The sequence below is a fragment of the Bemisia tabaci genome, chromosome 5, assembly GCF_918797505.1.
Source record: "Bemisia tabaci chromosome 5, PGI_BMITA_v3".
In the NCBI taxonomy this organism is placed as follows: domain Eukaryota; kingdom Metazoa; phylum Arthropoda; class Insecta; order Hemiptera; family Aleyrodidae; genus Bemisia; species Bemisia tabaci.
The window spans coordinates 56,779,680-56,795,088 of record NC_092797.1 but is presented as its reverse complement, the minus strand read 5'-3'; the positions used below and the strand labels follow the sequence as shown (position 1 = coordinate 56,795,088).

Genomic DNA, 15,409 nt, shown 5'->3' with positions numbered 1-15,409 from the left:
AGGTTGGCTGCCCTTTTGGGCCTTAACTTCATTCGCGGAGGCATCGGTGAAGGCCTGATGGACTTTCGGAGTTTCAGATCTGTCGGTACTCTCCCTATACAGGTACTCTAGCCAGAATACGTCTCTCTTATCTCCGGCTGTGTTGACACTCGATTTTTTTCTTTTCTTTCACTTTAATGTTTGATTCATTTTTTATGATGTATTTGCAGACCTATGTCTAAAGTTCGTATGTAACGATATCTCATACGGTCCGCGGGCCACGTGTTTTTAGCAAGCCTCGGGTCAATTTAAACCGACTTGGGCATCTAAGGGCTAAGTCATAGGCGGATCCAGACACTTGGAAGGAGGGGGCTGGAAGTGGGGCACGAGTGACTCCCTTAGAAAATTTGCCAAATTTTAAAGTTTCAAAATGCAGTTTGAAGCAATTTTGTTATGAATTGTTAAGCATCCTATCTTCCTCCCTCCTCCGTGACTCCCTTCCTTCTTCCCTTCCTGTTTCTTCGTCCCTTTTTTGGGGCCATCGCCCCCCCCCTCCCCCCCGAATCCGTCTATGTGTTAAGTGAAACTGAGCGTTGATTTCCAATCATACCTCTCGCTCTACAAGGAACATATTCGGGATCCATAATACACTGAAAAAGAAATATTGCTGAATTTGCCTTGCACGCGGGTATTTCATGGCATGGTGTAGCTAAAAAACGAACGTGCAAACCATGCAGGTAAAATCGCTACACAAATTTCAGCTAACTTACACACACGCGTGTAGGTGATTTTGCTCTCTGAAAAGCTACGTCTGTTACCTTTTTAGTTATTCTTCCGTAAATTTCGCTATTTTTCCGTAAATTCCGCTATTTCAGCCTAACTATTGAGCTATTTTTACTGTTCGCAAAGTACCAATACCAAAATATGCAGTTACACTTCCAAGCCACTCGATGCAAGATTAACTGCATGAAGGCGCGCAGATGTAGCAAACCGGTGTAGCAATTCGTGCTAGTCGTTCACTTGATTCAACACCGTGCACGGATAAGAAAGCTTTACGAAGTGAAGCAAATTTTGCTCCACCCTAAATCGGTGAATTAGCAATCCTTTTTTTTCAGTGTAAAATTGATTGTCCCTGCGTGGAGCAAACCTATTCACGGATGGCTCCTAAATTGAGAGAATATGGGATTTTTCCAGCGACTTGACGGACGCGTGGGTCGCACAAAAAAGGACGTGCGCTTTTGGCGTCATTACGGATGTCAATTATTGAAACTCCCCGCCCCTCTTAATGTCCAGCAATTATCCGGACGAAATAGAGCCGTTCAGAGGGCTGAAAATTCAGACTGCCCTAGTGATATTTATCGTATTTTACTGTTCCTATCGCCCCCTCCCCCACCTGTCCTTTGCCCGACATTACGAGAGGCGGCAGCCGATTACGAATCGATTGTGAAATTAGGAAACTACGTAGCGCCGCCGTTTGCAATGTTGCAGATTTTCTGTTATTTTACGCTTTTTTGGAGGATAATTGGGGGCAGTTTTTAGTGGTGGGGAATGTTAAGCTACGTTTAAACAGAACTGTCATCATTTTAATAATAAATAATTAAGCTCTCTAACTTCTAAAGTGAATATTATTAACTGTGCGTATAGGTACCACCGTTTGCAATGTTGCAGATTCCATGTCATTTTACGCTTTTTTGAAGGTTAATCGGGGGCAGTTTTTAGCGGTAGGGAATGTTAAGCTGTGTTTTAACAAAACTAACATCATTTAAATAATAAATAATTAACTTCTTTCTAATAATATTGAATTATTTGTAATTTTTTATGATTGAAACTTTCAATTGATTGTGTGATTGGAAAACTATATGTACTGTGGTTTGAAATTTTGTATATTTCCTGTTAATTTAGCCTAATATGGAGGACAATCAGGCAGTTTTTTGGAGTAGGGACTGTTTAACGAAACTGTTATCATTTTAATAATAAATAACTTTTTTAACTTACAAATTTTGTGTTGTTGACTGAAATTAATTAACTCTAATATGGCTGTCCAACAGTTTCACGTTACTCCAGTCTCAGTTTATCCAAGAACTACTGGCGATTTGTGCGTATTTTATATCTCATTGCAATAAACCATTACACAAATATTTGGTGTTTTTGGGAACAACGAGTTTTCTCGCCAGTTGTTCGGCAGAATTCAGATGTGAAACACAAAATACAATGCAATACTAGCGACATACACATCAAAAATTGCTCCTTAAATTGTTTGTAAAACATAGGATATGTATGCGCATGCGATGAAACCCAGTAAAAGTGCAAGATTTTATTTTTAGGAAAAAAACTCACAAAGGTTTTCTAAATTTAGTACATTCTGTGTTAACAAGTATTTTTAAGAGTCCAATTACTTGCTAACTATTAATGCTATACCATAGTGATGTACGGAAATTTTGCAACGCTGTATCAAGTCAGAAGTTTTTCCTTTTTTTCATTTACTTGTCCCATCTCAGCGCATTAAAGCATCATTTTCGCATATATTATTACCATAGCTACACCAACGTGTTAACGTTCCATGACGGACGGAGCATCATCAAGAGAAAAAATACCCAGTGGCAAATTTTCCATTCGTTCCTGAAATTTATCCATGAAATTCTGTGGAACACATTAGGGGATAAAGCGCTCTTTTCGTGGTACCCATCTTACTTGCGAAATATTTCGCGAAACAAAGACTGCGCTTTAAAAGCTCCACGTGGCTCAGTCACGGTCGAGTGGGTCTCGTTCATTCCGCATTTCCGCGAAAACATTTTAATTTCCTGGAAAATCGACGCAGTTAAAAATCCTCGAAATCCTAAATCCTCAATACCGTGCTAAGAAAAGCGCCGTATGAACAATACGGAATGGCCAAATTTTCTTCGATAAATACAAATCTGAAAACTTGCTAAAGATTTTTCGTCCAATTATAAAAATAATTTTACTCACAATTTTTTATTTAAAGTAGGTATCTGAACATTTTCAGGATAAATATTTATTACTCTCCTTAAAAATTAATATTTTATCTGGAAAAATTTAACCAAACTCGAATGCTCATATACCTCGTTTTCCCGTAGCATTTCGAATACAACGTCTGATTAGACGCGTGCTCGCTCCGTGTTTAAAAAAAAAACCAATTTCAAGAGTTTTTTTCCGGAAATTAGAAATCGTTTTTCAGAGTTTCACATGAATCATTTGGCCCACATTTTGCAGTGAGGAACTGCTATTTCTAGTTCATTGTGTAAACAACGTATATGCCATTAGTTTCCCAGTGTAGATAAGTTTTTTACATTTAAGTCAGAAATACTGGTTCTTTATTGCTTAATGAAGTCTATCGTCGTTTCACAAACCAAGGGACGTCTTTCCATTCTCATGCTGTAAAACTGACTCAACTGATTCAAATTTTAACAGGAATAAAGCCGTGCAATTTCTTTTCAAAATTTTGCCGATTTTCGCTTATAATTGGAAGAAAAATCAGGGGAATTTTCTTTTCGAAACGCTTGATAATTTCCCGGTAAAAATAAAAATTGGGAATGGTTTCGCAATGTTGAATGGTAGGTACGTTTTGGGCTCATTCCCTGTCGAGACCTCTCTCTATTGGACTCCTATGCTAAAGAAGAGCAAGAGCACGGTACGCGCAGAAAATGACTTTCTGAGGAAATTGAGTGACCATCATTGGTTGCAAATATTTCATGCGAGATTTTATCAACGGAGTCAGTAAGCTTGCCGCTAACACTCTCTGATACTTTAAGCCCAGTTTTCACTCTCGCGGGACTCATATTTCTTCAAAACTTGGAAAATGCAAATAAAACCTTTTAAATAACTCATTAAGACGGGATAAGTCCGCAATCACGTATCTCGTTTGCGGTGTCCGAAAATCTCCGCCTCTACGTTATTTTTTTAAAGGAGAACAAATTGACACCATTACTTGAAGTTTTTGCAGAATTTTCTTCGCACGGAGAAGAAATATCACGGCAGTTTTAAAGAATTGAGGCACTGGATGCGAGAAGGGCACTTCTCGATTGCAGTGTTTCAGAATCTCTGTTGCTAATTAAGCCCTTGGAGAAGAATTTAATGGGTGATTTTGCTAGAATTCTTTCCATAGAAAATTGTAGAATCATAAGGAATATTCAGTGAAATTTTTAGTGAAATGGATGCACTCACTTTCCTTACAATGAGTGAAATGTTAGAGGAGACTCTGATACACTGCAACCGAGAAGTGCCCTTTTCGCATCCGGTGCCTCAAGTGCCGTTGAGTAGTTCTCCGTTCAAATAATAAAGTATGACAAGAAGTCTGCGACGTCGCAAACCGCGTTATGTGATTGCCGACTTACACCGTCCATTCGCATTTTATCTCCGATGTTGTATGCGTCGACGCATACAGACGCGGTGACCAATCCAACCTTTTAAAACAGTAGTGTTGAACCAGTAAGATTATTTTCAAGGTTTTTTTCTTCTTTTTTTCTCTAAACCGATACAATTTGTGGACACTCTACTAACTCACATGGATGACGAAAGTCTGGAAAGGGATATTTCAACCTTTGAAGTCGCAGACTTCTTTTCATATTCCATTATTTCGAACAGAAATAATAAACTATCGATGGCCAAAGTGCGGAACCAGTTATTTCTGTTTGCGATGTTGCAGACCTCTTGTCATACTTCATTTTTCCTCTGAAGAACTATAGTCACCGTATTTTCTTGAAAACCACCTTGATTTTTCTTCTCTGTACTGGGTAGGAGAATATTCTACTTGAATTTTTAGCCGCAAAGTTGGCTTGTCTCTCTTTGAAAAAGTAAAATAGGTGTGGAAATTTTGAAACACCACATTGGAGATACGTGGATCCGAACTTTGGCGATAATTATATTTTTTATAATTTTCACTGATCTCTCTTCATTCGACATAGTACATAGTATATATATATTCCATGATATTAACCAATGATCATATTGTAATTCCTCTCTTAACACAAAACAAGATCTACGGCAAAGATTTTGAAACCATGCGGTTGAGATACCTTTCGTTCGACTTAGGGTAGGTGGGGGTAAGAGTACGCATTTTTTGGTTTTTCCCGTATTTTCGTGACCGAATCGACTTTTAAGGCGGGAAAAGTGGTCAGGCACCTACTGCAAGCTCTCGCGCACAAATGCCTTGCGTTGTCCGAATTTAGAAATCAAATCCATGGCCGTGACGAGTTTTTTAAAAAAAATTGAAAATGCGTACTTTTGCCCCATTTAATGAGGCAAAAGTACGCAGGTGAAATTTTTCTTTTAAAAACATCTCCTGGGCTCCAAATCGCTGTTAAATCCCGGAAAACGACTGAAACTGGTCTCAAAGGGTGCCAATAGTGCCTAACCACTTTCACTGAGAAAAAAAAAAATAATTCCGTCTCCACAAGTTCCCAAAAATTTTTCGAAGTCAATTTTTTTTAAACAGGAAAATAAAAAAGTTTAATTGCCCAAATTGAATAAAGGAACATAAAAATTTATTAAGATACGTAGTAAGTTGCCTATATCTTCTATTTCGAAGTTCCTATACCCCCTCCCCCACTACACCCCACTTTTGGGCGCGTACTTTTGCCCCATTCTGGCTGCGTACGTAAACATTGGACAACATAAACTAAAACTTTGAGCCCAAGGCGCTAGGTGTGAAAACAACCACGGATTATTAAAGCCAACACTATAACACTTTAATACAGTGTCTGTCAGATTTTCTCCATCAACTATTTTACTCACAACAGACAATACAAATACTAAAAAAATCGATCTTTTTCGCATGAAAAGTTAACTTGCCTCATAATTCTGTCAAAACACATCCACTTCGCACAAAACTTCGTCAACAAGTAAAACTCAATGTTGCCAACAACCAACACCTGGTGCCATCATAAATTCAAACAAGGCGCGCGAAAAAAGTGCAGTGCGTACTTTTACCCCGTGCGTACTCTCACCCCCACCTACCCTACACTATGTTCATGTTTTAAACGTCAATGTGAATCAATCGGTTCTTCTCACCAATCATACACTTTCACTCGAACTTGTCAAACTTAACATCTTGTACCGTGATGTTTATTCTAAGAACTGCAATTTATTTCTTTTAAATGAACCCAAAATCAATTAAATTATTTCTTTCTCATTTTTCAGAATCGAGAAGGAGCAAATTTATCAGTTGCTGCGCCTCAGGATTGTCAAATCTTCTTAGAAATCGTCTGCAAGAGTTGAAGTGACAAAAAGTAAAAATCACCTAATGCTTATCGACTCGAAATAATTGAATTAAATCCTAAAAAATCGCGTAAAAGATATTCAAGCGGTGATTCTTAGTGCGTTTGGACATTATCGCGATTGTCGTTTTATCGGTCTTTCGTGAAATAAAGTGCGATTATTTTTCAATCCAGAGATAAAAAACTACCTTCCGCGTTGAGTGAAAACAACGGTAAGAAAGAATAAAACAAAATGTATCAGAATCTCCGACGTCTGCCTTGTGAAGAGAACCGTACGTGAACCAAAACTTTCAAGGCAACCTGTTCGAACCAGTGGTGAGTACCTAATGAATTATTTTCGCATGTCTGCATGCTTCCTTTTACCTTATTCAATTACCTATGTACTTAATCTCCTTTGATCCACCCGAAACTATCCCTGGTAAAAATGGCAAGTGCTCCGATCAGTAGCATTTGCCTTTGGAACAGACCTAAAAACTGCTGTCAGTGCTGCCGGGCGCTTATCTGTTACGTTAGTGTTAGGTCTGCTCCAAAGGCAAGTGCCTGTGATGCAAGTGGCACTGACCTCAGTGTGTCCGACGTAAGCGGAGTGGAAACTCCCAGAGAGACTGTAGAGGCAAAAATTTAGTTAAATACCGATCCGCCAGGTACGTTAATTCACTATTTGACGACCAGGGAGGGCTGCTGTGAGTTTTCAATCACAAGTAATTATCACAATCTTCAGTGGACAACGCTCGTTCCCATGCGGTCTCCAATCTAAGTACTATCCACGCCCGACGTAGCTTAACTTCGGTGACCGCCCTAGGGACTGAACCACTAGGTACACCACACCTGCGCGTGTAAGTGTTAGGGGCGTAATTGTGCCATTTGAGGGCCCCCATTGGAGTAATTTTGCCAGCAAATGATGACTTTGTCTTTGAATTTGAATCCGATACTTAATTTTTTTATTATTCTTACTCTATAATATAAAATCATAAGAGTAACCCTTAACGCTCGAGTCCGAGAAAACTTAAGACTGAGTAATTGATACAAAAGAGCATAGAAAATTGTTCTGAAAATATTCTAAAACAAACAAAACCCAAAAAGTTAAGTCTACGGGTGCGAGCGCTTTCAGTCGTAAAAATTAGTCGACATTTTTCATTTTTGTAAAATTTTCCAACTCCGTCAAAAATGCCTTGAAATAATGTTGAACATTTTGAGTCAGGGGAAGGAAAGTGAAAATGAGGGAATTTCAGAACGAGGACATTATGGAAACCATGAAGCTCTTAAGATTGTGCGTTTGCTATAAATATGCAACAATGCAAAATAGTTGACCCAAAGAATCGACTCCCAAAAGCCGAAACGTGTTTCATCTGCCCCGGAAACGCTCAGTGCGGTGGCAAGATGCAAAATCCCCTTCCATCGTGGCGGCATAAGTCGCGATGCGACTATTCGAGCGCTACGGTAGTGATTTTGCCTACTCTCCTTTTTGAAGGAAATTTATAAGTCTCGCGAATCACTCGTTCAGTGGTCGGCGCGCGCGGTGTGCGTCTGTGCGTTGCGCTGAACTCCAGGGTATGGTGCGCCACTGTAAGTAGGTAAGCTGTATGCGAGTAGATTTGAAGCCGTTTTAGTTTCTGTCGAAAAACTGCAAATATGGTGAACCAAAAGAGAGAAATGGACGCATTTCTGCCAAACGGAATTATGTGCATTGCGACGTGAGCCCTGTTATGCATATATTCTTATGGGTCTCAGGGCTCATGTCTTAATGCACATACTTCCGTTTGGCAGAAATACGTCCAAATAATTCATGTGAAACCAGGGTCTAGTTATTAGCTGAGCGTTTATACACTTTTATTCGACTTTGACGCGCTCCTGATAGATTCGACGTATTTCTATCAAACGGAACTATGTGCATTATGACGTGAGCCCTGTTATGTGCATATTCTTATGGGTCTCAGGGCTCATATCTTAATGCATATAGCTACGTTTGGCAGAAATACGTCCAATTTTTAAGAAAGAGATCATAACTTGAGTTGTAAACCCCCTTTAATTTTTAAATTGTTTTTTGACAGTTTAATATGCCTGACGTGTTCCTCATGACTCCATGGAAAGGCAGATATCGCAGTGCCTCTGTTCTTATCCTATCCCGTGGTTTTTCAGTCCCAGTCCTTACTCGGCAAAATTTTCCGGGCCGTAAAGAGAAAGAGACTCGGAAACGCCGGGAAAAAATTTGTAATTTTCCCCTTAAAACTTCGCCGACATCAAGTTTAACCATAATCTGACGGGCTTGGGTCTTTCAGACTTAGATGCATGCCTGATAAAACTAGAGTCCCTTCATACTGAGAGTTAAGACAATTTCCCCTCATGGAGTCACAAACGGGAATAAAGATTACACAAATTGATAGTTTTTCGTAATCTTTGGTCGGCTCATTCTCAAATACCTTTCTCCGTTCCCTCTCTCATTCCACTTGTTCCTTGCGGAACCCGTAATTCCCCAGTCCATTCTAGATTATAATCTTTGCAATTGGTGAAAATCTAATCTTTATTCCCGTTTGTGACACTGTGGAGGCCTAAAATACGGGAACCAATCAGAAATGGATTCACATTCTTAACTCTCAGTATAAAGGGGCTCTAGATAAAGGATTTAGAGGTGGGGTCAAACCTACAAAAAAAAAAAAAAAAAAAAAAAAAAAGTCAGAAAAACCATATCTATTTGTATAGCTATTAAATCTATATAAAAATATGTCGGATGGGGATGCACTAGAAATTTGAAGACAAAGAAGGAGGAAGAGGAAGAAGAAGGAAAGGAGGAGTATGAAGAAGACTGAAGGAAGAGAATTGAAGAAAAGGAGAGGAAGAATAGGGATGAGGAGAAACAAATGAAAACGTTTTCACTGTTCTTGTTCCTCTTCGTCTACCTCCTCTCCGTTCCTTACTCCTCATCTTCTTTTCTTTCCTCTTTTTTTGACCTTCTTTTTCTTTTCACTTCTTATTTGCCTCCGTCCTTAGACTTGTAATATTCGTCCCTCTCTGACAGATGTCAGAAGTCCTGCGATTCAAGTCTGTGAGATTAAGGGCGAGAATTGGACTAAACTATGAAACGGCCCGTTGATCGATGGAACGTACGACGTGACTGCTACGACAAGAGTGAGTCAGCCGAGTTGAAGTGTGCGCACATAATTGGGTCGGGGATCTGGTCGCGGATCCTTTGCGTCGGCGACCATAAACCACGGAGTGAAGTGACTACTCAATAAAAAATTCGAAGCGATCAAGTTGTTAGCTTGTCCCCGGAGGACGCGCCGCTCTCAAGTTTGTTTAATTTTTACGCGCAATGACGCGGCGCGGCGCGGGCCGCTCGCTGGAAATGAATTTCCTGCCGGTAAATTATGTCCGTGCCCGCCAATCGCGCGCCCGTGCTGCCGTGCCGCGGCGGAAAATGGAACTGATCCAGGAACCATCGTCTCTTGAACCTTTTCCTGCAGCAGCGTTGTCACCTTAAAAAATAAGGGTTCTTTACGCATAAACAGGGGCTTTCAAACTAAAGTTCCAGGTACGGGGAGAGTAGAGACATGTCTAGATATGAAGCTTTTAGGGCCGCGAAAGGAAGGCAAGCTTCTGATGCGAAAAATACCGAAGAAACGCAGCTGCCGATCTTCAGATTCCAATGACAAAGCAAAACAGAAGTATTTCTGCCAAACGGAACTATGTGCACTATGACGTGAGCTCTGTTATGCGTGTTTTGTTATGGGCTCAGGGCCCATGTCTTAATGCACATAGTTCCGTTTGATAGGAATACGTCCAAATGGCCAAGCATGTTGATAAAAAAGCGCCCGCCCGCAAATTTCTCAAAAAACGTCAAATACGTCCTCTATAAACGACGGCTCATAACAATTTTAATAATAAATCATTCTTCATAATTTGAATTCATAGGTTGGCTCCGATTTTGGGATGAAGCTCCATGGCCGCACTTGTAGCCACATGTCCGCACTGAGTACGGGAGGCTCTCTATTTGAAACTGCCACTAATTGTTTAGTTGCTGGATGAGCTCAGTTGCTGGATGAGCAGTTGCTGGATGAGCTGAGTTGCTGGATGAGCTCAGTTGCTGGATGACTCAGTTGCTGGATGAGCTCTCCACCAAATTCCTCGAAACAGGCGCACCGAAACTTCCCGATCACGTGACCGGCTCCGGCGCATCCCGCTCGCTTCAAATGGACAAACCCATGCGAGGGCGAGAAAAATCGGGGAACCTTGCCAGGTTTTTTTCTTTTCTTTTTTCCTTTTTCTAAGGTAGATAATGCTGTTTTTGGGGGAACAAAACATTCAAGCGCGGTTTTTTGAGGGAGCAAAACTGTCGACCGCGTTTTTTTATGTGTCGCGCAAACTTGTGCGAAAACTTGAAATGGGGGAGCTTCAATTAATTTTGGGGGAACTCTTGTGAGTTCCTGCACCCCTGCCTTGAATATCTCAAGAACTATCTATGAGGTGTCATCGTTTACTTTCAAGTTTCAAGGCAACAGTCGAAAATTCCGTCGATGAGCCTCCTTGAAGACTCCAATTTGTGTGTGCCTGAGAGCCATAAAGTATCTGAAGAGGGAGAGAATGGCTATTCGGCAGACCGTTCTGATTGGATCAGTGGGTATATTATTGAAATTGATAGACAAAGCGATAGACTGAGAAGACGACGGGAGAATGGAGCGATCCTAAAGGTTGGAATAGGTGGTTGCCATAGACTAAGGGAGAAAATGATGGACTAACGACAAGGTCTCTCGTTTATTGCCGTTCGTTAGTCTATTTGTTTACTTTTTTGTCCATTGCAACCACCCACTTCCATCAAAAGGATCGCTCTATTTTCCTTTTGTCTTCTTTTTCCATCGCAGCGTCTATTAATTTCATTAAATAATCAGCCCGCAAATTATCTGTCGCCTGCTCTGAGGCCCAATGCCGGCGTCGCTGCTAGATGAGTGATCCAGGAGGCTGTTGAATTTCCTTCAAAGAGGGGAGTAGGCAAAATCACGACCGCAGCGTTCGAATAGTTGTATCATGTCTTGTGTCACCACGATGGAAGAGGTTTCCGCATGTCGCCACCGTCCAGAGTGTTCCGGAGACGGGTAAAACACCGTGTTTCGGTTATTCGGAGTCGATTCTTGGGCTCAACCTTTTTGCAGTGTTGCATATTTACAGAAAACACACCATCTCGAGAGCATCATACTCTCTACAATGTCCTCATTTTCATCGGATTGTACCGCTTATAATTTTCACGACATTATCCGGCGAACTTGCCAAACGGCAAGGGATGTTCTTCCCTTGTTGCCAGATCTACCTTTTATCACATTTTTCCCCACTCAAAATGCCGGACACCGTCCCTATATAGTGGCAATTCTCGACAGTTGGACGCAAAACAATCAATCCTTGGTGAGGCGGCTTGCCTAACCTAATATGGATTTATTAAATAGATTTAAATGGAAGGAAGACTGTGTTGCCAGCTTGCAAAATGGCCGCCGACTGCGCCCGTCCGACAGCAGCGCGCTATTTACAGCGGAGCTAATAACATAAATCCTTAACGTGACGCTTCGTCGAATAAAAGTTGCGGCGAGCATATTTCAGACTCCATCGGCTCGGTTCACCGGGTTCAAGATGGTTATTTACCCGCGTAAATAAAACGGCAGGCGTTAAGGCGCGCTCATGCGCCCCAGGACCCCAGGACCCCGGCAACTGTCCAGCTTAATAAAGTCCCGTCCGTTAGACAGTTTTATGACTCTTTGATGAGGTCAACAAGTCCACTACGCCAGCTCCGGGGACTGGACAGTGGACCTGTCGTTCAGGCTGAGGTGTTTCTCCGGAATTTGGGTTTTCCAACCTGCAACTCTGCACAAAGAAAAAACTTCAGTCCATTATACTGCCTTGCTAAGGAAGAACGCCGTATGAAAATTCGCGAGTTGCTAAAGAGGTGTGTGAAAAAACGGCCAAAAATGCCTCAAGGCATTCTCGAATTTTGAACACTTGGGGTAATACAGTATCTTTCAAGACACCCAAAACCTGGCGACCGGTTTTGGGTGTCTCGAAAGATACTGTATCACCCCAAGTGTTCAAAATTCGAGAATGCCTTGAGGCATTTTTGGCCGTTTTTTCACACACCTCTTTCCTACGATAAAATATTTATTTTTGAAGACAATTATGAATATTTGTCCTTGAAATTTTCAGGAACTTAAGGTGAAATTGCGCACAAAATTAGGTAAAAAAAAATAGAATAAAAGTATTTTTACACTTGTCAGGAAATTCTTGTTTTATCAAAAGAAATTTGGCAACGCCTGAAGGTTCATACGGCGTTTTTCCTTAGCACGGCAGTATATATGAAACACTTTCAGTCTAAGTAGGTAACTGAAGTTCTCAGTCATGGTAACTGAATCTATAGGTTCAGGTAATCCAAATTTTTGTTAGATATAAAGTGTTCTTTCGCGTAACTTCTCAACATTCGTATTACTATAAACACTTCAGCAGGCTGACTATTGAAATTGATAGAGACAACGATAGACGAAGAAAGCAAAAGGAAAATGGAGCTGCCCCATTGGTTGAAACGGGTGGTCGTAGTAGACCAAGGGGGAAAATGATAGACTGACTATAACTGCATAGGGTCTCTCGTGGGTTGCCGTTACTAAGTAACCTCCTCGCCCATCGCAATCACCCGCTTCTACCACTAAAACCGGTCCATTTTCTTAATGCATCCTTTTTCAATTGCTTTGTCTATCAATTTCAATATCGATCCACTGCTCGGTCTATGGGACCGAAAACTTTGGATACCTGGGTCAGAAACTTTACCGTTCAATATGAACTGTAGGTCAGTTCTTCTAACCTACGTTTTTCTCTAAATCTACCGAAATTTGTTGGATTTTGACTGATATCAGTTAAGCCTCCACTGATTTTGGTTGAATCTTTTCTGATATGTGTTCAATACTTACTGACACGAGTAAAAAATTTTGTTTTATTGGTAAATCTCTCTACTTTAATTTGACCAATTGATGTGGGTAAACAATTTTAGGTGTGACAGAAATATCCAACTGATGTGATGAGAGTAGAGATCTAGCCACACGTGTTGAATTGCGATGCCTGGTATCTAAGAAACTAACTACCACTGTAAAACTAACTAGATTAGGTTTTCATTTTACCATGTATCATTTTTAGATTTCCCACGAGTATTATGAAGGTCCTTCCTAATCGGAGACTGCACTTTTGGGAAATTGAAACAAAAAATACTTTTAATGCGAGTAGAAAATTTATTTACTGATACCAATTGAATCTTTCAACCTCATGACATATTTCAATGTTGAAAATATAAAGTTGAAAGAGTAAAATGAACCGAGAAAACAAAATGCCTCTATATTTTCCGTCCGAAAAATACTTTTGTAGTTTAACGTACCATTTCACAATGCACGATTGTCCATGAGAAAAAAGACTTCAGTGCACAAAGGCAAACTTTTTGCAGCGATTTTCGTCGTTTTAGTAAGAAAAATCGGATTTTGATATTTTGAAGGACTCCCGTCTCTAGCATTCAAATAAATCAGCTTCGAGCAGTATTGTTTCTTTTAATTAAAATAGGGAAAAAGATAAGAATGGAAAATGTGACAACCCTGTCGAAGTGAAAGTCAGGAGCTTTCCCTGCGCTTTTAACAAGCGTGTTGAGGGCCACAGTCCTGAGTTGCAAAGCTCTCCCCCTCTACTTTTTAATTTATATCTGAAAGAATTTTAATAAAGCGAACCTGCTCTTGATGAGGTTTCTGGGAGAGGCTTCCGTAGCAAAACGACTGCTCATCCTCGCACGAGACCCAACTCAATTCATTCCTTTCAGTTTTTTTATATCCCTCGCTCTCGAATAATTAACGAGGGGGGAAGCCATTCTACGATTTGTGATCTCATTTTGTCGCTCCCGGGTAAAAATAACGTAACTCAATTTCAATTTTGCAAAATTTCAACTAGCAAAATGTCACTTTATTACAAACTTGTTGGGCGTATTTAACCGGGAACTTGACTGATTTTTCCCCTGACCACGAGTAGAGACCTGTAAAATTGTCGACGAAAATTGTAATTTTGCATCCTCGTGAAAAATTGAATTGTTTGAGTCAATTTTGCGAGCTCGGAATTGAGTTACGTCCTTTCGTCTGAGGAACGAGGATCTGAGACTGCCAAACGGACTCCTCGACGAGGTCAGAACTTAAGCAGCGCAATACTCATCAAAATTTCCCCGGATCACCGCGGGTTGTTTGAAAATTGTCAAAAGGAAACCATCAGTGAGAAATCAACATTTTCAGCATTAATGAATCCAAATTTGCCGCTCTGCAAAGAAACGAAGTAGCCTCGAGTCAAATTGTGAGCAAAGAGTCAAGAAAAGCCGTGATTTGAATTAGACGTATTTCTTTCAAACGGAACTATGTGCTTTAAGACATGAGCCCTGAGACCCATAAGAATATGTGCATAACAGGGCTCACGTCATAATGCACAGAAATAGTTCCGTTTGGCAGAAATACGTCCAATTTCGAGATGCGTAGCACCGACCACCCCCTTCCTGTAAGAGATTGAGGTGAGTTGTCTCTGATTGACTGACGGTCTTCCAATGTTTGCGGGGTGGGGGGCTAAATTGATTTTCCCTCGTGGGATTTAACATGGGATTTTTCCCGGGTGAAACAACTCGAACACAAAAACAAATTGACTAGTCAGAAACTTGCTTTGGGAATTTTCCAAAGAGAATAATGGGTAATGTGTTTTACTTTTTTCCATGACACGGTAGGATTTTTATTTCTTTTTTCTTTTGAAAATTTTAAAAATAGTGGACTGTGGCGAGGAAGTAAATCAGAATACATTGCACTACTGCCTAATTTGTCAAGAATTTTCAAAACTGAATTTCACGTGTACGATGAAAGAAGAAGAGAGCAATATTATTATACGTTCTATTTTTCAGGTTTTCGACGCGTGAATTTGTCTTCGTTTTCAATTTATATCGCTGCGAAAACAAACCTCGTATTTTTTCCCATACGGACAAAACATTCGGGCGGCAGCCGGCCGCAGAAATAGGCGGAAACCATCAGCCAATCAAAGACGATTCCTTGCATCCCTCGAGGGGCAGCAAACTAATTATTAAAATTGATAGACAAAGCTATTGAAAATAAAGAAAACGAAGGGAAAATGGAGTGATCCTATCGGCTGAAGCGGGTGCTTCTTATAGACTA

At 40.5% G+C, this 15,409-nt stretch overlaps 1 protein-coding gene across 1 annotated transcript in view; it reads left to right on the top strand.

The window, feature by feature from the left end:
- The window catches only part of LOC109030866 (arrestin homolog), a 389,313-nt gene that overhangs the window by 13,794 nt on the left and 360,110 nt on the right, over positions 1-15,409 (top strand). The window contains exon 2 of the mRNA XM_019042046.2: positions 6,136-6,527. The gene's annotated coding sequence lies outside the window, so the exon portion shown is untranslated. The remainder of the gene's footprint in view (positions 1-6,135; positions 6,528-15,409) is intronic.